Raw genomic sequence first — 25000 nt, forward strand, 5'->3', positions numbered from 1 at the left:
CAATATCGCAAATCCTCACCACCACCGCCGCCACCACCATGATAACAATGATAATAATCATTATCATCATCAACGTCATCATCTTCAACCCTGCCACTCTCAACGTGCCGCCCTTTCTAACAAGATGTGAAAATAACTTAATAAACGCCAAACCCATTTCAATTTTCCTTTCAACTCCGGTCCAAAACTCTCCCGTAATTTTTTAGCCAAACATGCACCCCTACCCCCACACCCTATACACACACACACACACACACACACACATACACGCACACACACATACACACGTACACACACAAACAATGGGAGATACCATGGATAAAAATTACATCCTCTCTCCTTTCAAGACGGCCCAGTGTCGAATCGGAATGAACATATCATGAAATTAAGACGAGAGAGTTTATCAATTACTGACTCAGATTTCATCCCCATTTCTGTGGACTCAGTCCCCTTCCCTGCCCCTACCCACTCAACCCATAAATCCCCCCCCCCCCCCCCCCCCCCCCCCTCCTTCCCCTCCTCGATACTGCAGTACTTTCACAAAATGTCTTTTTTTTTTCACTTTGGTCTTTTTTTTTCTCTTAAAATTGTGATAAATTGAGATGCCCAAGAAATTGTGAAAGAAAGATAAAATAATAATAATGATAGATACTAATAATAATTAAGGCTTAAACCTGAGCCTTCGAATAAGTCAGAAGGATCTTTCTTTTCTTTTTTTTTTTTTTTTAGAAATGTCAGGTTTAAGACTTTTGACAAGTTGAGATTTATCGATATCAAAACTAACAAAAATTTCTTGTCAAAACATTTAAAATGTGTTTTTTTTTAAATTTTGAAGCTCAGCACCCCCCCCCCCCCCCCCGCCCTTTTTTTAAAAAATGCATTACACCCCCACCTCCCTTCGGCCAATACAAACTCGCTCGTCTCTACATTAAGGGATGGTTTGAGCATTGGGGGAAGGGGTAATAGAATAAGGCAAGGGACAGAGAGGGTGGTGGCAGACGGCGGGGGGGGGGGGGGGGGGGGGCTGGAGGGAGGGGGTGTAGTGAAAAAGTCTTAAGATCGATTAAGAAAACGAAGGGCATCGTATCCGCGGAGTGATTTGTTGGGGGAAGTTTGGTCCCGTGGATTGTTGACATTGGTTTGATGAGTGGATTTGGGGAAAGTTTTTTCCCTCTTTCTTTTCTTTTTTGTTTTTTATTTCCCTTCTAAATTTGATTGTTTTCTTTTTGTTATTTTTATGAATTCAATTATTTAATATGGATGAAGGGTCTCTCAAAAAAAAGGGTAGCGCTGGGGAGGAGGGGGGGGGGGGGAGGAGGAAGATATTCTGTGAGATTTGGGGGGGGGGGGGGGGGGTTGGGTTTTTTTTTTGTTTTTTGTCTTTTTTTTTTTTTTTTTGGTATTGTTTTTAATCGTTATTTACTTATCAAGATTGTGGTATCTGGTGCGCGAGAGAAGGGACGTTTCGATTTATACACTTCTTTCCACCGAAACCATTATAGTATTTCACGACAATTCTTCTTGACTGATATCTCTAATGACGGGTTCGAACTCCGATATTTTGTAACATGTAGTTAGAACCAACATGCACTTCTAACCCCAATTGTTACGATCACATTGCTGTCATGGAAATAGGCTACTCTAAAACCAACACAAAATGATGTCCAATACAACAATATTAAATCAATTGCGTTCAAATGCCAGACTTGCAAGTAGATACGTGCACTTTGGTAGAAGTAGTAGTAGTAGTAGTAGTAGTAGTAGTAGTAGTAGTAGTAGTAGTAGTAGTAGTAGCCTAGTAGTAGTAGTAGTAGTATTAGTAGTAGTAGTAGTAGTAGTAGTAGTAGTAGTAGTAGCCTAGTAGTAGTAGTAGTAGTAGTAGTAGTAGTAGTAGTAGTAGTAGTAGTAGTAGTAGTAGTAGTGTAGTAGTAGTAGTAGTAGTAGTAGTAGTATTAGTAGTAGTAGTAGTAGTAGTAGTAGTAGTAGTAGTAGTAGCGTATGGCTACACCTCCAAATTCATTTCGTCAACCCAGCTTCGAAAGTCTTCCTCCGCCCTCGGGACTGTTTCATAGCCACCTTCAAGTTTAGTTATTGGACAGTGGAGGACGGTGTGATCGCTAGTCTCTGGGACTGCCTGGCATTTTCGGCAGGCATCACTGTTCCCAAGTTTCCATCTGCACATATTTGATGCAGATCTGCCATGTCCTGTTAAGAGGCGATTTGAAGAAACCCAGTATTTCCTGGCGTTGTGGAATGCAGGTATTCTTTTAGTGGGATCTTTTATGATGCTTTCTCCTCTTGGTGTTTCCCTGCTCCACATTTCTCTCCAGTTCTCCTCCACACTCACGTCTGACATTTTTGTTAGGTGGAAAGGTCTTCTCGATTTGAGTCTTGCATTTTGGTTAAGGGGGCAGGGTGAAAAAAGGCGAATGAAGAATTCCACAAAAATAGTATTTTAATTTTATGGAGAATTTATTAAATTTTCTGATACTTTTTGAATTTTAAAAATTCATCAAGTAGTTTTTTAGTTATTCAATATTTTTTCACACCTAGTCTAGGGGTTAGCATGCGAAAAAAATTTAGAATTTTTACTTTCGTTTTGAGGTTAGGATTGATTGTTCGCTATTCTAAAAGTACAATGACCGGTCATCTTCGCGTTAGTTCTATTTTTGTCTTTTATAAACAAAGAGAGAAGTTCAAAGCGCCCTTTTTAAATCGCGTTCTTCAAGAATACTGTGTTTTGAAGCCGGTTTCTGATCAAAAAATCTTTTCATTAGGAATTCCAAGAAAAATTCTGAAGTCGATTTGAGTGTAAATTGTTCTTGCAGTGGTGTCAGACCAAGGAAACGTAAATTTCATGGTAATCGGTTTACAAATAATAAGAAAAAAGGTGCTATTAGTGTTAGTGGTGATAGTAGTGTAGTTGGTCAAAGTGATGGAGCTGTTTTGGAATGTGCTAATGAGGGTTATGATGTCAATCAAGTGTGTTTAGGAAAACGGCCTGCCACGCCCAATTCTCGAAGTGAAGTAAAATTGTGCAATGTGTATGATGTGATGGATGAGCTATCAGAATCAGATTCTGATGATAACATGTTATATCAGTTGTAGAGGAACATGAAAATGAGAGTGGGTTTAGAATTATTGATCTAAGCATTTTAAAAGAACAAATTTCTTCCAGACTTGTGTGTAATGGATGTTATAGTAAAGTTGAACTGAAAGAAACTGGGCGTCGTGGGTTAGGAAGTATGTTTGGTTTTGTTTGTGATACCACAAATTGCCCTTCTAAGCAGTTAGCTCCATTTTCATCTGATCCTCTTATAAATGTAAATGACACTGGTAGCCTTGCTGTTCATTCTGTGAATCGTAGAGCAGCTATCGCAATGCGTTACGTGGGTGGTGGGCATAGGGGACTTCAAGGATTTTGTGGTATGATGAATTTACCCCCTCCTGTTCAGAAGTCTAGTTTTAAGAAAATAAAAGAGACTATTCGTGAGGCTGTTGTGAAGTCTCAGGTTGAAAGTTGTCGTAAGGCAGGTGAAATTGAGTTTCAAATGTCAGAAAAGGGCGACGAAGGGGGAGATTTGAAGGACATTGACGTATCAGTGGAAGGGACGTACATGACTAGGGGGTTCTCGGCAAAGTGTGGACTAGTAACCGCAATAGGTTGTGCGACAGGGAAAGTACTCGATACTGGTGTAAAATCAAAGGTATGTAAGTCATGCGATTGGTGGAAAGCTAAGCATGGGGAAGATTCGGAAGAGTTCGTAAGATGGAGAATAACGCATGAAAAGGATTGTACGTTGACGCATTTCGGTTCTTCGGGTTCCATAGAGCCCGCTGTAGCAACAGAAATTTTTTCACGCTCTGCGGAGAAGCATCATTTGCGATACACCCGATTTATCGGTGATGGGGATACAAATAGTTTTAGAACAGTAGAAAATTCTAGTCCTTATGGGGAAACGACAGTTGAGAAGGTGTAATGTACTGGTCACGTACAAAAAAGAATGGGTACCCGGCTTCATCATTGCCTTTTTCACCCTGGGTCAGGGTATAGGCCACAGACAAACAGTTTCCATCCTTCTCTATCCTGAGCCAACTTTTTTATCTCATTCCAGGTCTTACCACTTCTTTGTATATCAGCTTCTTTAATTCTTCTCCATGTTCCTCGTGGCCTTCCCCTTGATCTTCTGCCCTGAGGGTTCCAGTCCAATACTTTCTTTGTTATAGTTGAGTCATTCTTTCTAAGCGTGTGTCCAATCCACCTCCATCGTCTTCTTCCTATATCCTCTCCCACTGGTTTCTGCTGTGTTCTTTTCCATACTTCTTCATTTTTTATTCTATCCATCCATTTTATTCTGAGTAGCTTACGCATGCACCTGTTTACGAAAATCTGTACCCTCCTTATACATGCCTGTGATGCGTTCCAAGTTTCACATCCATACAGTAGGACAGACTTCACGTTTGAGTTGAAAAGTCTTAGCTTTAGTTGAAGGGAGATATCTTTAGTTCTCCAAACTCTGTTCAAAGATGTGAATGCAGCCTGTGCCTTTCCTATTCGTGCTTTCACCTCTGCTTCCGTGCCTCCATCCTTGTCAATTATACTTCCGAGATAGCAGAAAGTGTCTATATCTTCGAGTTCCTGATCTTTTACTTTGATCTGCTCCCTTTGACGCGTACCTATCCTCAAGACCTTTGACTTTGCAGGGTGAATTCTTAGACCAATTGATTCCGAGAGGCTGTTTATAATTGTGGTTTTTGCTTGCATCTGGTCCTGGGTGTGGGACAGAAGAGCCAGATCATCTGCAAAATCCAGATCATCCAACTGTGTCCAGGGGGTCCACTGTATCCCATTTCTTCTCCCTTTGGAGGTTTCCTTCATTAGCCAATCAATGGCAAGGATGAACAGGAATGGTGAGAGCAAGCATCCCTGCTTGACACCAGTCTTAATTTCAAAGCTGTCAGTAAGCTGATCTTCATGTACAACCCTGCAACTTGATCCTTCATACATTTCCTTAATGAGGTTTACTATCTTTTCAGGGAGTCCATAATGTGCCAGAATTTTCCACAATGTTGCTCTGTCAATACTGTCGAAAGCCTTCTCGTAATCCAGAAAGTTTACAATAAGAGGAGAGTTCCATTCTATAGACTGTTCTACTATGACTCGCAGAGAGGCAATCTGGTCGGTGGTTGAACGGCTTTTCCGAAAACCTGCCTGTTCGTCCCGCAGTTTAGCATCTGTTGCATTCTTAATTCTCTCTAAAATAATACGGTTGAAAACCTTTCCTGGGATAGAAAGAAGAGTGATGCCTCGATAATTATTACAATTACTGAGGTCCCCTTTCTTTGGAAGCTTGATAAGATGTCCTTCCTTCCAATCCTTTGGGAATATCCCGTCATTCCAGATTCTCTCAAATAGTGGGTGCAGGGCCTCAGCATTTCTTTTCGCATCAACTTTTAGAGCCTCCGGTGGAATCTGGTCTGGTCCAGCAGCTTTCCCCTTTTCATCTTGTTAATGGCACCCACAATCTCTGCTATCGATGGTGGATCACAGCTAATTGGTAGCTCATTCCTTGCAGGCAAAATTTCTGGCTGGTTGTCTGGTGGTGGTCTGTTCAGAAGGCAGTTGAAATGTTCCCTCCATCGTTCAATTGAGCCTCTTTTCCAAAAATAGTTTTCCCATCTTTGTCTTTGACTGGTACCTCTGGTTTCCCATATTTTCCAGCAAGTGTCTTGGTAGTTTGATAAAGGATCCTCATGTGTCCTCCAGTCGCTGCTGCTTCTGCTTTCTCTGCAAGTCTGTTCATGAATGCTTCCTTGTTTTTCTTCACAGATCTTTTGACTTCCTTAGCTATGGCTCGATACTGCTCTTGTGCATCCAGTCTTGAAGCCCTTGTTCGGCTTGCATTCACTTGTTCCTTCCTTGTTCTCCTCTTTTCAATAAGGTCCAAGGTGGTTGGACTTATCCATTCTTTATGTTCCGATTTCTTTACCCCCAATACCTCATGGCAAGTTGTTATGTAGACTTCCTTGATCTTTGCCCAATGTGACTCTACATCTATGTCCTCCTCGAGCTCAGTAAGAGGTTGGAATCTATTACTCAATTGTAGTTTGAATTCCTCATTCTTTTCCCCATCAAGTGCATTCACCTCGAATTTTCTTCTTGTATGTGATCTGGCCCCGTGTTTTCTGAGTCGGAGCTTAAGCTTTGCCAATAGCAGGTGGTGGTCTGATCCAACATCTGCCCCTCTCTGTACTGTCACATCTTCCAATGAACGTCTGAATCTACGAGAGATACAAAAATGATCAATCTGATTCTCTGTCACACCATCTGGTGAGACCCAAGTTGCTTTGTGGATCCTCTTATGGGGAACACTGATCCTCCAATCACCAAACTGTTGAATGCACAGAAATTTGCAAACCTCTCTCCATTATCATTCATTTCTCCCATGCCATGACGTCCCATGATACCTTCATAGCCTACGTTATCCTGTCCCACTTTTGCATTAGCATCTCCCATCAATATGTTGATGTCTTTCCTTGGCAACTTGTCAATGACTTGTTGTAGCAGACCATAAAATGTATCTTTGTCCTCATCTGTTGCATCATTTGTTGGGGCATAGATCTGTACAATGTTCATGCTGATCTTCTTACTCCGTGTTGTAAAGGACGCCATGATGATCCTTTCTCCGCATTGTTCCCATCCTCTCAGTGACTTCTGGGCAAACTTGCTTAGAATTATTCCTACTCCCTGTGTATGAATCCCGTCCCCTCTCCCTGAATATAAAATCTTCTCCCCAGACTTGAGGTGTTTCTGTCCGGATTGTATCCAGTGGGTTTCGCTTACTCCAAGTATATGCAGCCTGTATCTTCTCATCTCAGTCACAACTTGAGAGCTTTTTCCTGCTTCATACATGGTGCGAACGTTCCACGACGCAATTCGAAGCTGCTTGTTTGGCGAAGACGTCATCGGGTCAGCAGAGTCCTTTCGGCTTTGTCTGTTGTCCTTCATAAATTCTGTAATTCCAGAAACTCTTCGGTCGCCCAAGCTAAAAAAAGGATTTAGTTTGTCTGTCTGTGTTTCTGTAACGGTTTGAGTTTAACGGAAAGGGGTGTTAACCCTTTGCCAACCCCCAACCTGGAGGACCAGGTGACTCAAAGATGGGGGAATCACACACCATTAGTCGCCTTTTACGACACGCTGGCTTGGCGTTGGGCTATTCTTGACCCTCTCAGTTGAGGGACCCCGGACACCACACGGGGAGTACCCGGCTTAGGAAGGTGAAAAATTCTATGTCTGGAAAGACAATGAGTGACGGGAAGAAAATAGGAGGGAAAGGCAGATTGACAGATAAAGTGATAGATGAAATACAAACTTATTACGGCAATGCTACCCGTGCCAATAGACATGACTTGAGTGGTATGCGAAAAGCAATTTGAGCCATTTACTTCCATAAGATATCCACGGATGAGAAGCCGTACCATAATCTATGCGATGAAAAATGGTGTAAGTATAGGGGGGTGAATGCGAAACGGTCGCATGCCAATAGCCTATCACCTGCGATTATGGAGGCGTGTAAGCCCGTTTTCCGCGACTTGTCACATCCCGACCTTTTACGTAAGTGCCTTGACGGGTTTACGCAAAATGCTAACGAGTCGTTGAATAGTTTGATATGGAAAATTTGTCCAAAAGAGTCATATCACGGGTTAAAAACTGTTGAAATCTCTGTGGGGCTGGCAGTGCTGATATTTAATGATGGTACGGTGTCACTGAGAGATGTTTTAGAAAATATGCAAATATCTTGCGGTTTATTTAGTGGGCAATTCTTCCGGATTAACGACGCCAATCGGATTAAGCAGGCCAGGAAGCGAACCACAGAAGCATCGCTCGAGGCACGGCGTGCCAGACGTAATGCCAGATTGGCAGTCGAAGAGACCCAGGCAAGAAAAGAAGGATATCCGTACTCCAAAGGTGCTCACTGAAGGTAGGATGAACAAAATCGCAATCATTTTTTCTCCGAAAAATGGCATTTTGCGCCCCCGCGCGCTTGATAACTTTTTTATTTATCAACCGATTACTTTCAAATTTGGAACATATACTCTTCTTATCATTGTCTATAGAATAAACTATGGATATTTTATTATCTTTGTAAAATTTGATTTTATCATCTGCCAATTGTGCGAAAAAATACCAGTCAAAAGGCGTAACTTTGATGCGGTACGAAAAAAAATTTGTATCGGTCAATCATATCCATAGTCTCTTTTGTAGATTAACATCATTTTTACATGCTGGCAAAGTTTCGAAACCCTGCTAGGTTAACTTTTACAAAACTTTGCGCGCGGTGAATATTCCATTTCTATCAATGAAAATCTGAAATTATCACAAAAAATGCAATTTTTCACATTGTACATAACACAAACACACAAAAACACATTTATATCATAGATAAATTACTCTTTAGTGTTATATCCAAAGGGAAAGACTGTATCTTTAAAGCTCTATTTTTTATGATTTTATTTGTCTCATGCCTGTCTCCCTGGTGACCCTGCCCCCCTTAAGACCAAATCTATGCAGTCTTTAATGTAAGTTGTTAGAACACAATAGATTATAATTTAAAACATTGAAAAAGTAAATATTTGGGTCAAGATTACCAGTCCATACTGATCCAATCAATGGTAGACGACCATTTAAAACCACTGTCATGATAATAGTCAAGAACGCAGACTCTCATCAGCCGCTATGTCCATGTAAAATAAAAAAAAATAAAACGTATATAATCCCCTGGGAATGCACGTGAATGTTAGCAGTTTCTATTTTTTTCAAAAATGAGCTTTTTTATAGCGCAATATCCACTAAACGTGCTCAAAGCGCTTTACAAGGGGTCCCTGGCCAACAGCAACACTTAGCATGTTGGACGGGACATGACGCCTTTGAGGTGATATTAAAATTATTTTCGGACAGAGACAACGCTGGTAAGGGCCAGGTACTCATTTTACACCTGAGTATGGTGAGAGAATGTGAGTAAAGAGCCTTTTCTAAGGACTCAACTATGCGCAGAGCGAGGCTCGAACCCAGTACCTTCCGATCCGAACGTGCCATACCACTAGACCACATAGTTGCACCATTTCTTGGTGTGAGTGAAAGTTTGTCGTTCATATCGCACAGTGCTGGGTATCTAGTTATTGAATTCGACATCATGATTGTTCTTAAAATTGTTCACATATTATGAATTAATCACACATTGTTCTGGTAGAGTGTTCCATATATCACTTTCTCCTTGGGAAAAAGAATTTTTTACGGACATCTACTCTACATCTGGGTTTAAACAGTTGGAATGAGTGGCCTCTCCGGGTTTGTTTGTTTTTCTTTGTTTTGTTTTGTTTTTGGTTTGTTTGTTTTTTTTGGGGGGGGGTTGTTTGTACGTGTTGTTGTTTTGTTTTTGTTTTGTTTTGTTTTGTTTTTTTTTGTGTGTGGGTTTTTTTAGGCACTGTTGGACCATTTCAGGTGTTAGTTTCTTGTCATGAACGCTATAGAATATTTTGAATGTTTCTATCAGGTCTCTTCGTATAAATTTGAGCTGAAGTGTTGGTAGACTCATTCTTTTAGGTGTCTTAAGGTGTCTCTCTCATACTATGTTACAATTTTGTTGCTCTTCATTGGACGTTTTCCACGATACTGACATATTTCTTCCTGTGTGGTAACCAAGAACTACATTCCAAGATTGGTCGAGCGAGAGATTGAAGAGGTAGTGTGCAGGTTTTGTTGTCAGAATAGTTAAATGTTCTTCGAATCAATTCAACAATACTATAAGTCTTGTTGACGTGTGATTGGATGTGAATTTTGAAATTTAGACACCTTTTTTATTTTTAACAACACAAATAAGTTTTCATTAGACCCAGTTTCAATTTCTGTTTTTATCCTACCATATTTGTCTAATATATATTATGTATTCGGTTATAATTCTTTGCATTCTGTCTGTATGGGACTTGGGCAGCCAGTCCCTAGACCATTGAAACAAATGGTCACAATCGGCCTAGATAATATCAAAATCTTAATCAACATAGATTTTGTTATACATTTTTATATCACCAATAACGAGAAAGACGTGTGACTAAACATAAGGTAGATCTTTGATATAGATAAGAAAAATTCTTTATATAGCGTTTAACATCAGATGCTCTTAGCTAAGGGCGATGGTGTACACTGTGAACAATTAAGCGAACTGAGCTTACAGCTCTTAACATTAAGTTATGATTTAAATTCAGTCAGACGGTAAGAAGTCGCGTCTTCCATAAAGCAGTATAATCGGACGCTATGCCCCGGATGAGTTCATTTCTGATAAAATTATTGATTCCGAATCATTTTTAGATTTTTGCACACAATCCCTCTCCTTTTTAGGAAAACAGAAACCTCACGTGTCGGAAAAGGGATGTCATCATGTGTCAAAAAAAACTTCTAAAAGAAAGTAAGAATTATAATACCAGTCAGCGGTGTCTTCCACCCTCCACAAAGAATTATAATACCAGTCAGCGGTGTCTTCCACCCTCCACAAAACTTTTCTCCAGACTTCCTTGTATTTTCCTGCTGCAATTGCATTGCTCCACATGGAATATACCATATTAGGAGACTCAAACTCCCTGAACTTTCTGGCACTGCTTGTATAAGGTAGAATGCTTGAATATTTTATGGGCATGGCGTTTAACCTGGCGATAAATCTATAACCGATTTGTAAGACGTTGAAAACACTTGTTTATTCAAAGCCCGACTCATAACGAGTGTGTGATTGAAACAAACAATATCCTTCTACAAATACAGATCGGCTGTCTTGATCGATGCAACGTCAAATCAATCCGCAGGACCTGTTGCCCCCAACCTGTCAACAAGATTGGCGCAACCAAACACTGCGCATGTCTCTTTATCGCCGTTAAAAACGAGGCTTAGACGTGATGTCACATCCTGTTAGGGAAACAAGAGCCGGTCGTCAACATTCAGTGTTATTTGAGTGCTGTGATCTTGTACAATAAGAATTGAGATAGAGAAATGAATGGATGGACATATGGGTATACGTATATTCGAGTGCACTCTCATGCAAAAATTAATGTATAGAGAGAGAGAAGGAGTAAAGATTATGAAAGATCAAAAGAGTGGGGTGAAATAATGAGATAGAGTTAGTGAGTGTATATGTGTGTTTGTGTGTGTATATCTGTGAGTATGCTTTTTGTTTATTTGCATGCTTAAGCGAGAGAGAGAGAGAGAGAGAGAGAGAGAGAGAGGGGGGGGGGGAGGGGGGAGGAATAGGGTGTATGTGTGTGCATATGTGAAAGAGAGAGAGAGGAAGAGGGGGGGGGGTGTTCATTTGTGTGTGTGAGAGAAAGGAAGATGGTGTGTGTGTGTAGGTCTGTGTGTGTTAGTGTTTGAAAGAGAGACACACACACACACACAGAGAGAGAGAGAGAGAGAGAGAGAGAGAGAGAGAGAGAGAGAGGGGGAGGGGGGGGGTTGCTGTTTACGATTAGCATGATAGAAATGAATATCAAAACGTGCTTGTCATCAAATGTTACAATAATCAAAAGAGGTGTCAATAATCCTTCGACGTTTTCTCTCTCTCTCTCTCTCTCTCTCTCTCTCTCTCTCTCTCTCTCTCTCTCTCTCTCTCTCTCTCTCTCTCTCTCTCACACACACACACACACACACTCTCTCTCACTCTCCCTCACTCATTCTCTCTCTCACACACACACACACACACACACACACACACACTCTCACTCTCCCTCACTCATTCTCTCTCTCTCTCTCTCTTTTCTCTCGCTCTCTCTCTCTCTCTCTCTCTCTCTCTCTCTCTCTCTCTTTCTTCCACATCTGTCCTTCACTCTCTATCGTTCTCTTCACTATCACTCTCCGTCTCTCTCTCTCTCTCTCTCTCTCTCTCTCTCTCTCTCTCTCTCTCTCTCTCTCTCTCTCTCTCTCTGTCTAACTCTCTTCGATAGTGTAACCATGATTGTGTAATGACGACATGTTTGACAATCAGACGTTTGAACCTTAAACCAAATATGAATGTTTCAAATGGAAATAAAACAATAAATGGCATACAAACAACCAAAAACGATACGCACAGGATTGACTTTTCGGGCCCAGACCTTTTTCAGAACACTAAATCGGAACAGATGAATGAAAGGTTGTGCGGTTATGTGGTCTAGTGGTATGACACTCGCTTTCGGATCGGAATGTCCTGGGTTCGAGCCTTGCTCGGCGCATAGTTGAGTCCTTGGAAAAGGCTCTTTACTCACATTCTCTCACCGTACTCAGGTGTAAAATGAGTACCTGGCCGTTAACAGCGTTGTCTCTGTCCGAAAAAAATTGTAATATCCCCAACAGGCGTTATGTCTCGCTCGTTCTACTTGTTACGCGTTGCTGTTGGTCAGGGACCCTTTGTTAAGCGCTTTGAGCACATTTAGTGGATATTGCTCTATGTAAAAGCTCTTTTTAAAAAAATAAAAGCTCAAAAGTCTGAATGCTTATGACGCAGTATATATTACAGAATTATATATGCTTTCGAATTATTGAAACTCGCCGTGAAAGAGATGTGCGCGTGAGCACTCATTCTTGTTTAAAAGTCAAAACTCTTAGCCATGTTATCTCCCTCACTATTATTTCGAAGTATGTATTCTCTACAGATAAACCTTTGTTTTGTCTTTTTAGTCACCAGTTCCCAAATACATTCAAGTCTGTCATCAATGTCAGTCGTTTTAGGTCATTGTTTAAATCTTTAAAAATAAATAAATAAAATAAATACATGCATTATAAGATAAAGATATCTATAAAATGTTTATTTTTTTTGGTTATTTATCTCATTATTTGCATCTTTACAATTTCATTTTTTGTTATCCTTCTTTTCTGTGAATGTTTATTTCTAGGTGAGTATGTACGTGTGTGAAAGAGAGAAGGAGAGGAGAGAGAGAGAGAGAGAGAGAGAGAGAGAGAGAGAGAGAGAGAGAGAGAGAGAAGAGATCATCCGACTGGAGACTGGCATTATTCAGTGAGTTATGACGTCATAATCACGCCTGCTCCCATGTCTAGCGAATCAAGTTGCCGGCCATTAAGATTTCATGGCGAAAACAAGATAGGAGTTACCGCCCTTTGTTCTGATTTTTATCCTCTCGAATTAATTCTGCTGCTACTGGTCGTAGATGATAATTATCATTCCTTCCCGATTAAAACGTGTTTGATTTTAATTACACCATTCTCAAAATAACCGCACAACAACAAGATATACTCTTAAAACGATTGCAAAATCTTGCAGAATGACCTTGATATTTTGCATCAAGGGAAGAGGAAAAGGAAAATGGAATTTTCTCCATCTAAATGCCAGATTTTGAGAATTGCAAATAACAATTCGCCCAATGAAATCTAATTACAATTTTAATGACAAATTTTTAAAAGAAACTAATCAAGCAAAATACTTAGGACCTATATTGATAGAAACGTCAATGAATGGACAAAGCAAAATCCTTCTAAGAAGGCAAATTCCGTCCTGGAATTTTAAAATCAAGATACCCCCCCCCCCCCCCCCCCCCCCCCCCCCCCAAAAAAAAAAAAAAAAGAAGAAAAGAAGAGAATTGACAACAATTCAAAGTTAAAATGAAATTTCAGTATTCTACAGGTTAAGAAACTGTATTCATTTTCTTCAAAAAGTCCATAGATATAGCCTTAAATTCAAAATTTTGGCTTATTGCATAATCAATTTTCAGCTTCTATTTCACATCGATATAAAACCCATTTGGAGCGGTTTTTTGGTAGTTTAAGAAGCGTAAGGGTAAGAGTGTTAAACTGGCGTCTAAAGATGCACAAAATAAATATCTCGATAAATTGCGTGAAAACGAAATAATGTATAAACAATTGCCTATCGACAAAACAAATTGTCATTTTGGGAAGAAAATCAATTCAAGTGAATCTAAAATTAGTCGACTGATTTTTTGAGATTTTTTTTTTCTTGTAATTTTCTTTCAGGCTTTGTCTGGCACCTTCCATACACACTTGTTCAATTCTTTATCTTTTATATCACCAGCCCACAAAACCACAAAGAAATGTCAGGCAGCGGTAAAGTACAAATAAGAACAAACTGCATTGCAATCAATCGTTTACTTTCACATCCATAATGGCACACACCTATTTAGCACCTACATATATCCCCGTTGCTGTTGTTGTTTTTAATGGTTTCGTTCTTTCTTGTCTTTTCAAAATTTGATACAAGTCAAAACACTGCTATTATTACTATTTACCAATTAGATAATAGTAGGTTATTTCACAAAATCCTATTTCTCGGATAGTATGAATTGGTCGTTAGTCGTGATAACTGTCATTATGTTTGGTAAAAGGACGAAAATTGGCGTCTAAAAGATAAATCATACCCCGTCAAAGACAGCCTTCGATTTTATACCAACCTGACAATAAATCTTACTAAGTTCACACACACAAACAAAAATAACTGCGATGTGACGAAAGCCCAAGTCGCATTGCCGTGACTATAGTGTGATTGAATTCGGCTCATTGTGCTGTTATAACCATATTTAATATTATAGTAATAATTCTGATTTCAAAGAAATTTCCTCTCGTCGTGAAAGGGTTAAGTACCATGACGTCACACAAAGGCACGGTCGAGTCAAGCGAGTGAGTTGAATTTTAAATTGGTGTAGAATCATTTTATGGAATTTTCTAGAAAGGAAAATGGAACATTATTAGTAAATCACGTGTTGCTCCGTTGCGTCAAAAGCATAGACGTCTCGTTTTATATATTTATGTTGTTTGTTTGTTTGTGTGTGTGTGTGTGTGTGTGTGTGTGTGTGTGCGCGTGTGTATGTGTGTGTTTGTGTGTAATTATAGTGGCAGCAGACGACGCGGTGTGCTTTAAATTGGTATAGAACTCGAAGTATATGCTGATAAACTTGGTTCAAATCAGTGTAAAATTTCATTTTTTAAATGATTTTTTTTCTAACGACGCAGCAATGATCTGCGAGCTAAATCTGCTACTAGCCCTGACTAAAAGTGCATTATGACAGACCAGTGTCCTATCTAAATGGTAGCAATGTGATTGGTTTAATCCTTGTGCTAATCCAGATCTGACGAGGTAAAAATCGTTGCTTTCCCACGGATCCGTAACATGTAGTGTAGCTAGGCAAGGTTATGAGTTACCTTTTGGCCGAGCATGTAATGAGCATCTTTCTTGCTACTATGTGGTAGCATGTATGACATTCGCTTTCGGATCGGAAGGTCTTGGGTTCGAGCCTCGCTCGGCGCGTAGTTGAGTCCTTGGAAAAAGCTCTTTACTCACATTCTCTCTCCGTACTCAGGTGTAAAATGAGTACCTGGCCATTAACAGCATTGTCTCTGTCCGGAAAAATTGTAATATTGCCTAAACAGGCGTCATGTCCCGTTCTACATGTTAAGTGTTGCTGTTGGCCAGAGACCCCTTGTATAGCGCTTTGAGAACGTTTAGTGGGTATTGCGTTATATAAAATCTCAGTTTTAATTATTATTTTTTCTTGATGAAAATATTAAAGTGACAAATTAGAGAGTAGGCACTGTTGTAAGATAAAAATCTGACAAATCATGCACACCTTTTCAGGATTTTATCTTTGTTGATGACTAACCTGATTTCAACACTGGTGGAGAAGCCAAAAAAATTTGTATAAAAATACATTATTTCAACATTTTAAAAGAGATATTACTACCCCAAGGGGCGGCCTAAGTAAGTAAGTATAACTGCAAATCGTTAATACTTTGTTAGTGGTTACCTGTAACATAAATATTTCACAATAAAGCCTTAGACTAAATATATATATATATTAAATTTACATATTCCGTGTCTTTTTGTCTGATCATAATAGGTTGTGAAGAAAGTGGGGAGGATAATCGACTATATTGATAGGATGGGTCTTATGATCGATACTGGTGTTGGCTGTTTGTCGTGTAAACCAAGCCTTGTTTGTGTTAGGATAATGGCCGCAGTCGGCTGGCAACAATGATTTCAAACGTAATCGATACTATAAGGGTCAAGGAGTCATCTCGATACTAACTAAGACGATACTGCTCTCCTTTTATGCCGAAATGACGCAGAATTTGCCGTTTGTTTAAGAGGGTTGGGCGCATTGCAGAACAGTATAAATGTATTCGATCTAATCTGTGGTAAGAATGGATGCTATACGTTTGCTTGATAAATGTGTTTGATCAGATACAATGGCTCAGTTTTGTCTTGGATTCTACGTTTATTTCACTCCTTTCATTTGCTGTTTGCTTTAATAAATATCACAAAATACCATGAAATATCATCAAATATTTACATTTATATCGAAATCAAACAAAGATAAATGAAAAAAAACATTCATAGAAACAAAAATAAAGAAAATGCACAATTCGATGCAGTCTACTTCAACCAAAAATACAATGTTATAAGATAGGACGAAAAAAATAATACAATTTTGGGGATGAAAGTTAGTGACTGGGATAAAACGAAAATGAAAGTAGTCCTACATAGCCAATTGACCCGTGGAGTTACAGTGTATCCCGTTTTCTATAGCGAAGAAGGCCAAAGGCCGAAACGTTGTTTGTTTTGTACTGTTCTCTTATATATGAGTCACATTTACTTACTTTATCTTTCTCTCAATCTTTCTATAGCGTGAAACGGGCAATAGCAATTGCTTGCTACCATTTTACAAGAACGCTAGTCTATCGCAAAGTACTTTCCGACAGATCTAAAATGGCCCAGCTACCCAATCACTACTGGTGGACAGAAGTGTCAGAAAAAAATCTCGACTTCGCCAGGGATCGCTCGGTTCCTTTGCGTGTGAAGCATGTGCTATACCAACTGAACTAGCTGTACGTCTATAATGAAAATGAAGACAGAGTAGATATGCTCATTTATATAACATAATTCTACTATTGTTGGTTGCCTAAAATCCCAACAGCACTCTTTGCCAAAAAAAATTAATTAAAAAATAAAGAAACATGTACATTTATATAGAGCAACATCAAAGATACGTGCTAAAAGTGCTTTACAAGGGGCCCTAGCCCGCAGCAACACTTAACATGATATTATAGGACGAGGCAGAACGCCTGTAAGGGATAGTACATTTTTTCCCAATAACTTTAATAACTTCCAAGTACACGTTTCATCCATGAGTACAGTGAGAGAATGTGAGTAAGAGCCTTTTCCAAGGACTCAACACTCGGAGTGGAACTCGAACCCGGAACCCACTGGTCCGAAGGCGAGTAACATGTCACTATACCATAAAGTGCATTTATGATATCCGTCATTGGCTTAAAACCAAGGAAAGGCTGTTGAGTACATTTTTCTATCTATACATTTTTGTTACAGGCAACAAACAACAAACACGAATATGACAGTTTCTACCATCTATGGACGGCGGTTACTATAAAATCAACAAATTGAAACAAGTGTCACGTGCATTTCTTTTATAGAACATAAAAACCACTTTCAAAGAAGCTACTTCTAGTAACAACGCGTGGCCATAAATTATCGTTTTATTTTCTCCTGAATGAAAGTATTGGTAATATTACAGATCGATTTATTATCGAAATTACTCAATCGATATTGCCCTAGATCAAGACCATATACACAAAGACCTTTCAATCCTTTTATCGATAATCGCCGGTTATTTGTTTGAAACCTTTTTGATAATGCAGGGTAACTCCCGCTGACACAGAAATGACACTTGATTGCACTGACTTTTCAGCACGAATCGATATAATCGCATCTTCAATATCAATTACTATCATTATTGCATTATCAGACAGGCGACAACAGACGCAGTCACAACTTATCGTCATTTACAAATGCAAACCGATCGACTGTCTCTCTATCGGGTTGTGTGATAAGTCGAGCTCCACTGAGCATGATCAATTACAGGATGGGAGCGTAGAATGTGCACTTGTTATACGTGGTCAATTATTAAAATTTAGAGCTTTTTTATATAGCACAATATCTACTAAATGTGATCAAAGCGCTTTACAAGGGATCCCTGACCAACAGCAACACGTAACATGTAGAACGAGACATGAGGCCTGTTAGGCGATGTTACAATTTTTCCTACAAATACAACGCTGTGGGCAGTCAGGTACTCATTTTTCATCTGAGTACGGTAAGAGAATGTGACTAAATTGTCTTTTCCAAGGACTCAACTATGCGCCGAGCGAGGCTCGAACCCAGGACCTTCCGATCCGAAAGACCACATAGCCGCAAAATAAGACCGGGTCTCAAACCGGCCCGATAGCGAGTGTCATATATCAAACAACAGAAAGCCACAGTCAGATTAATAATGAGATTAACTATGGTTTGAAAGAAATATGGTCTTGTTGCTTAAGGCCACGTGGGGATCCGATCCCGAAATCTCAGTTTGTGGAGCACTCTTTTCATATGCAGAGAGACCGAGATCGGTCACGAGTGTAGGAAAGAGTTTTTTCCGACCATCCTATCCACCCAGCAGTGAAATTGTAGCTGAGTCTGTTAGATCTGGTTTTTTCCGACCCTCCTATCCACTCAGCAGTGAAATTGTAGCTGAGTCTGTTAGATCTGGTTTTTTCCGACCCTCCTATCCACTCAGCAGTGAAATTGTAGCTGAGTCTGTTAGATCTGGTTTTTTCCGACCCTCCTATCCACCCAGCAGTGAAATTGTAGCTGAGTCTGTTCGATCTGGTTTTTTCCGACCCTCCTATCCACCCAGCAGTGAAATTATAGCTGAGTCTGTTAGATCTGGGTTTTTTCCGACCCTCCTATCCACCCAGCAGTGAAATTATAGCTGAGTCTGTTAGATCTGGGTTTTTTCTGACCCTTCTGTCCATCCAGCAGTGATATTGTAGCTGAGTCGGTTAGATTTGGTGAGAAGTAAGTTTCAATAGACAAGCAACCTATAAAAAGAGTAGCAAGAAATTGCAACTGTTCCCTTTCACGCCATAGAAACTGGGATAAATTCCGGCTCCCTGGATGACCAAATGTGAACTACAAGTTTCAAATCGTATAAACAAGCTCGCACTTTATAAAACCTCCTTCTCGTCTTCAAGACATAATTTCATCAGTTCTTGAACTTCAGACCTCCTGAATACAAAATGTGTATGAAACATTACCAGACAAAGCAGAGGAGTTTATCAGGTGATCTGGGGGTTCGATCCCAAGTCGAGGCAGGCTTATTGTTTGGGATATTTCTATTTCTTTTTCTCTTTTTTTTTTTTTTTTTGTTTCATGTATTTTTCCCTATGCTTTTTCTGGCACTGTCTCATACACACTTTTTCAGATCTTTGTTGTTGAAAGGTGCCTCCTCGTTTGAATTTCTCTCTTTGATATGGTAAGAGGGTGTTGATGGGTGTTTTGAAGAGATAGTGTTAGGTTGGGGGGGGGGGGTAGGGAGGGCTTGAATTCGTCTGTGGATTGGACAAAGAGCCAAGCATTGGTCACATGATCAGACACTGGTAAATGTGGAGTATTTGGAAGATGAAATAATTGTTATAGATAATGATTTAATGTGTGGAGGGATAGTGGTAATGAGTGCTACTGCTGGGGAAATATCTAATTGGTCTTAACATTTCAGGCGAACCCAACTACAATGTCTCTCTTTCTCTCTCTCTCTCTCTCTCTCTCTCTCTCTCTCTCTCTCTCTCTGTGTGTGTGTGTGTGTCACGCTCTCTCTCTCTCTCTCTCTCTCTCTCTCTCTCTCTTTCTCTCTTTGTCTATGGCTCTTTATCTGTCTCTCTGTCTCTCTCTCTCTTTCTCTCTTTCTCTCTCTCTCTATCTATCTCTCTATCTGCCTCTCTTTCTCTCTCTCTCTCTCTCTCTCTCTCTCTCTCTGTCTGTCTGTCTCTCTATGTCTGTCTATCTGCCTTTTTATCTATCTTTATATATTTTCCTTTCTTTCTCTCTGTTTATCTATTTATCTGTCTCTTTCTTTCTTTATTTTTCTCTTTCTCTCTCCCTATCTCTCTCACCCTCTCTATCTCTCTATCTCTCTATCTCTCTCTCTCTCTCTGTGTGTGTGTGTGTGTGTGTGTGTGTCACGCTCTCTCTCTCTCTCTCTCTCTCTCTCTTTGTCTATGGCTCTTTATCTCTCTCTCTCTCTCTCTCTCTCTCTCTCTCTCTCTCTCTCTTAATGAATATCTCTGCCTGTGAATGCGAGTGCGAGTTTTTTGTCTGGAGAGTAAGGGGGGGGGGGGGGGGGGGGAGACATTTTTAAAAGGCTAGATGAAGGGAGAGAAGATTGTGGCGGGGATGGAGGAGGAGATGGAGGGAGAGAGGGAGAACAAGAAAGAGGAGAGGAGGAGTGGGAGAGACGGGGTTTTAGGTTGGAGAATAAAGAGTGTGTATGTGTGTGTGTGTGTGTGTGTGTGTGAGAGAGAGAGAGAGAGAGAGAGAGAGAGAGAGAGAGAGAGAAAGGAGAGAAAGAGTATGGGTAGAGATGAGAGGGTGAGAGAGAAATTAGATAACAAAGAAAGCACCTGTATAATTGTCAAATACTTTCGTATTTGAAAATGGAAATTTCTTGAGAGACAAAAATGCCATAAATTGGCAAAGCACCTTTTAAAATTTGGCGTTAAAACATTAACTCCATATTTCGATAGATTACAACGAGCGCCGCCAGTTGTCCAAACGTCTCAAACTTCAATTTCCAAATTCAAAATTGGGGTGGGGGGGGGGGGGGGATAACAGGGGATAATTTGGAGACATCACGTTCTACCGAAAAACGAAGTACACGTTTTCTGGCCAAATTTTGAAAAGGTGTTTTGCCAATTTACGACAGAAAATGCCGACACTTACGGGAAACAAACAACCAATAATGCGTTTTCATCTTTGAAGAGACAGGGAGCGAGTTGATTAAAAAACAATCGTATAATTTGTGAGTGATTAAAACAGCTCTTCACCCTGTCGATGGTGTTAATGGAACTCTCTCAGCCCGTGAGACAAAAAAGAGTGGTTTTGAGTAACTCTCTTGTGAGAAAACAGGTGATTTTCTCTTTGTTGTCATCGTCATATTATATCGATTTTAATAATATCGTCATTATCATTATCGTTATCGAAAATCAAAGTAGAGCCGCAGAACGAGAAAATTAGGGCATTCAGATTTTAGAATCTCATGATTTATTAATAATAATTTCTGTCTACCTTCACAAACAATGCATTATTCTATTAGACTGTTTGTCTGTGGGTTTTTTAGTTTATCTGTTTGTTTTTTGGAGAGTTTAATGTGTTAAAATTATGCATATAAATACAAAAGATTATGGGCTTATTAGAATTGTTTTAGAAAGGAAGAAAACGTTATTTTAGTTCGAAAAATATATTTTTGTTTCCATTAAATGAAATGTTATTGAACTGACAAGCATAAAAATATTAATACATCGTGAGTTTTCTTATATTGTTTATCATTAGAATCATTATTGTTATTATTATCTTTATTTTGTTGCTGCAAGGCTACGTAAGTCTTTATTAATATAATAATAATATGATAATATCAGCAGCAGCATCAGTGACAAAATAATACTGGCAATAATAGAAATAGTGGTGGTGGTAGTAGTAGTAGTAGTAGTAGTAGTAGTAGTAGTAGTAGTAGTAGTAGTAGTAGTAGTAGTAGTAGTAGTAGTAGTAGTCGTCGTCGTCGTCGTAGTAGTAGTAGTAGTAGTAGTAGTAGTAGTAGTAGTAGTAGTAGTAGTGGTAGTAGTAGGAGTAGTAGTAGTTGCGGTGGCGCTGGTGATGATGGTCGTGGATGATGGTGTAGTGGTGGTGATCGTGTGATGGTGGTGATGATAGACACACACTTACACACACACACACACACACACAAATATATATATATATATATATATATATATATATATATATATATATATATATTTATATACATATATATATATATATATATATATATATATATATATATATAGAGAGAGAGAGAGAGAGAGAGAGAGAGAGAGAGAGAGAGAGAGAGAGAGAGACCACACGAAAACTAACAATTACGACCGGTGATAAGCAGTCCAATTTTTAAATTATAAGTACGTACTTTGTAAAGATAGAATACATAGTTGAATATTATCATCACAATAATTGACAACGCTAACGTCCTCGTCATCATCATCTTCATCACCATCGTCGTCATCGTCATAATTATCAACATCATCATCATCATCATCATCATCATCATCATCATCATCATCGTAATTAACATCATCATCTATGTCACAATTTGTTGATATTAACGAGGCCTCACGCAAGCCATCAGTTGGAATATTCTGGTGTCTTCTACAAGTAACCGGAGGCTCAAGGGGGAAAGGTAAGGGAGGTGGGAGGGGTAGGGGGTTCATCTTTGATCTGCTTGTGATAACGTTTGTTTCATCCGCAAACGTTCTCTCTCTCTCTCTCTCTCTCTCTCTCTCTCTCTCTCTCTCTCTCTCTCTCTCTCTCTCTCTCTCTCTCTCTATCTCTCTCTCTATCTCTATCTATCTATCTATCTATCTTTCTTTCTTTCTCTCTCTCTCACACACACACACACACACAAACACACAACACACACACACACTCACTCTCTTTCTTTATTTATTTCTCCCTCTCCTATAGTCACTTCTTTGGAAGTCTCAGGATTAAGTCTTTTAACAGTTTTGGTACCATCTCAATCCATCTATATAATATGAATTACATACTATTTTCTGGCCAAAAACTGTAAAAATGTACTTTGTCATTGAACTGGATTGGGCTTCACTTTGGCCACAAACATTTATTTCACACATCAATAGATGGATATAACCCCAAATTGTCAATGAATTTTTAAATCCGTGACTCCTGTGGTGACTTCATTTGAAGTCTTAGGCTAAACTAAATGGGTGTCATCTTAATCTACAGATAGAATTGTGACCCATCGCCTCAAACCGGTATTATGTCAGAATGAGCTCAATAGTCAGAATTGAATTTGAAGTCAAACTGATCAGAAATTGGACATTTTAAAAAAATGCTTAATCAAAGCATTCTATTCTAAGGGAGAGTGTTGTTTTTTTTAAACTAAAATATCATAAATAAAGCTTAAAAGTTGATTCTAAGAATGGAGTCAGTCCCAGTATAACACAATTTGAGACAATTAGTGACAAATTTTCTGGCCACATTTTTAAAATTGTGTTTTGGCATTGTATAACAGCCACGCCCCTAGAGGCTGTGCTCTCGTCATGAAGGTTGGCTGGAATTGCCTTTACGACCAAAAATGCAAGAGTGCAAACACTTACGTCTGTCCTCGCTAGGGGATCGAACCCCCCTCGGGTGTTAATCTAAAACCTGACTCAATGTCTGAGGAACCTCTCAGTGTGCCATAAGACGGGTTGAGTATTTGGTTGGCGTCCTGGACAAGGGATAATAACAACTGGAGGAGTTGTCAATGAAATGTAAATAAAGAAATAAAAATTGACATAGATATAAAAAGAAAGAAGTCCTTTAGAGCCTTGTGGATGATTAAGCTAGGGTGTTTCCGTGCGGCTATGTGGTCTTGTCGTATGACACTCGCTTTCGGATCGGAAGGTCCTGGGTTCGAGCTTCGCTCGGCGCATAGTTGAGTCCTTGGAAAAGACTCTTTACTCACATTCTCTCACCGTACTCAGGTGTAAAATGAGTATCTGGTCGTCAAAAGTGTTGTCTCTGTCGGAAAAAAATGTGATATCGCCTAACAAGCGTTATTTCTCGTTCTACACGTTACGTGTTGCTGTTGGTCAGGGACCCTTTGTAAAGCGCTTTGAGCACATTTAGTGGATATTGCGCTATCTAAAAGCTCTATTTTTTATCCCGATTTTCAAATTGTTAAATGAACAGTAACATTTTTTGCTACCCGACGTGCACTTATTTGTAGATTTTATAACCCAAATTGTCATGGGCCCTTTGCTGTTATGGAAATTATGTTCTCAAACCAACGCAAAATATTGTCCATTACACTAATGGTAAAACAAGCCCATGATTAAATTGCGTTCGATTCTCGGACCTGCAAGTATGTGCACGTTGTTGCTACCCTTTGATTTTAATCTTGCACAATAGGGAAAAAGTGTGATGTCAAAATCCTGGTTCCAATCTCATTGGAAGTGTAAAACCACTCTTCCAGAGGACTGAAAACCTTGTGTAAATAATTTTCTGGTTTCAGAGTGATGGCATCCCATTTTCTAGTCTTAAATGATATATGCTGGTCGTCAATAAAGATCATCCATCTCGCTTTTTGCGTCCCGTAATCCATAGAGTCTGCCTATTTATCCTAATACTAAATCAGCTATGCCACCTTATGATTCAATATGTAACCTATTCATTATTAGTCCAATGAAGGACTGGTTTAATACATACTTCCAATGATTTTGAAACCGGAAAAGTAGAGGATGTCACGCGACTATTATTGTTATTGCCTATTACCTGCTTTTAATTTGTTTTTATAATACAGAATTGTATATCTAATTCCTAAATCGAATGGTTCAGTCATTAGAAGAGATGTATATCGTTCAGCATAGTACAATAAGAACACGAGACACACTCATACACCCCCCCCCCCCACCTTCTTCACACACTCACACACACACACACACACACACATATATATATATATATATATATATATATATATATATATATATATATATATATATATATATACCGAGTGAGAGAGCGAGGAGAAAGAGAAAGAGACATAGAGAGAGACAGACAGATCAAGAAGGAGAGAAAGAGAGAGAGAGAGAGAGAGAGAGAGAGAGAGACCGAGAGAGTGAAAAAGAGAGAGTCACAGAGAGAGAGACCGAGAGAGTGAAAAAGAGAGTCACAGAGAGAGAGAGAGAGAGAAAGAGAGAGAGAGAGAGAGAGAGAGAGAGAGAGAGAGAAGAGAGTGAGAGAGAACAACAAAGCGACATTCTCTCACGATCGCAGACCGATGTCTAAAAGTACGGCATGCCGGTCAGTCGATGTCCATTTAGTCCGACTATGTGACGGTGGCACATTAC

General features: G+C 39.4%; 1 protein-coding gene across 3 annotated transcripts in view; it reads left to right on the forward strand.

Moving 5' to 3' along the window:
- The window catches only part of LOC144964721 (lachesin-like), a 142790-nt gene that overhangs the window by 41981 nt on the left and 75809 nt on the right, over positions 1-25000 (forward strand). The window lies entirely within an intron of this gene.

This window comes from Berghia stephanieae, chromosome 2 (genome assembly GCF_034508935.2).
Source record: "Berghia stephanieae isolate SIO BIC M18660-M18661 chromosome 2, UCSD_Bste_1.3, whole genome shotgun sequence".
Lineage (NCBI taxonomy): Eukaryota > Metazoa > Mollusca > Gastropoda > Nudibranchia > Aeolidiidae > Berghia > Berghia stephanieae.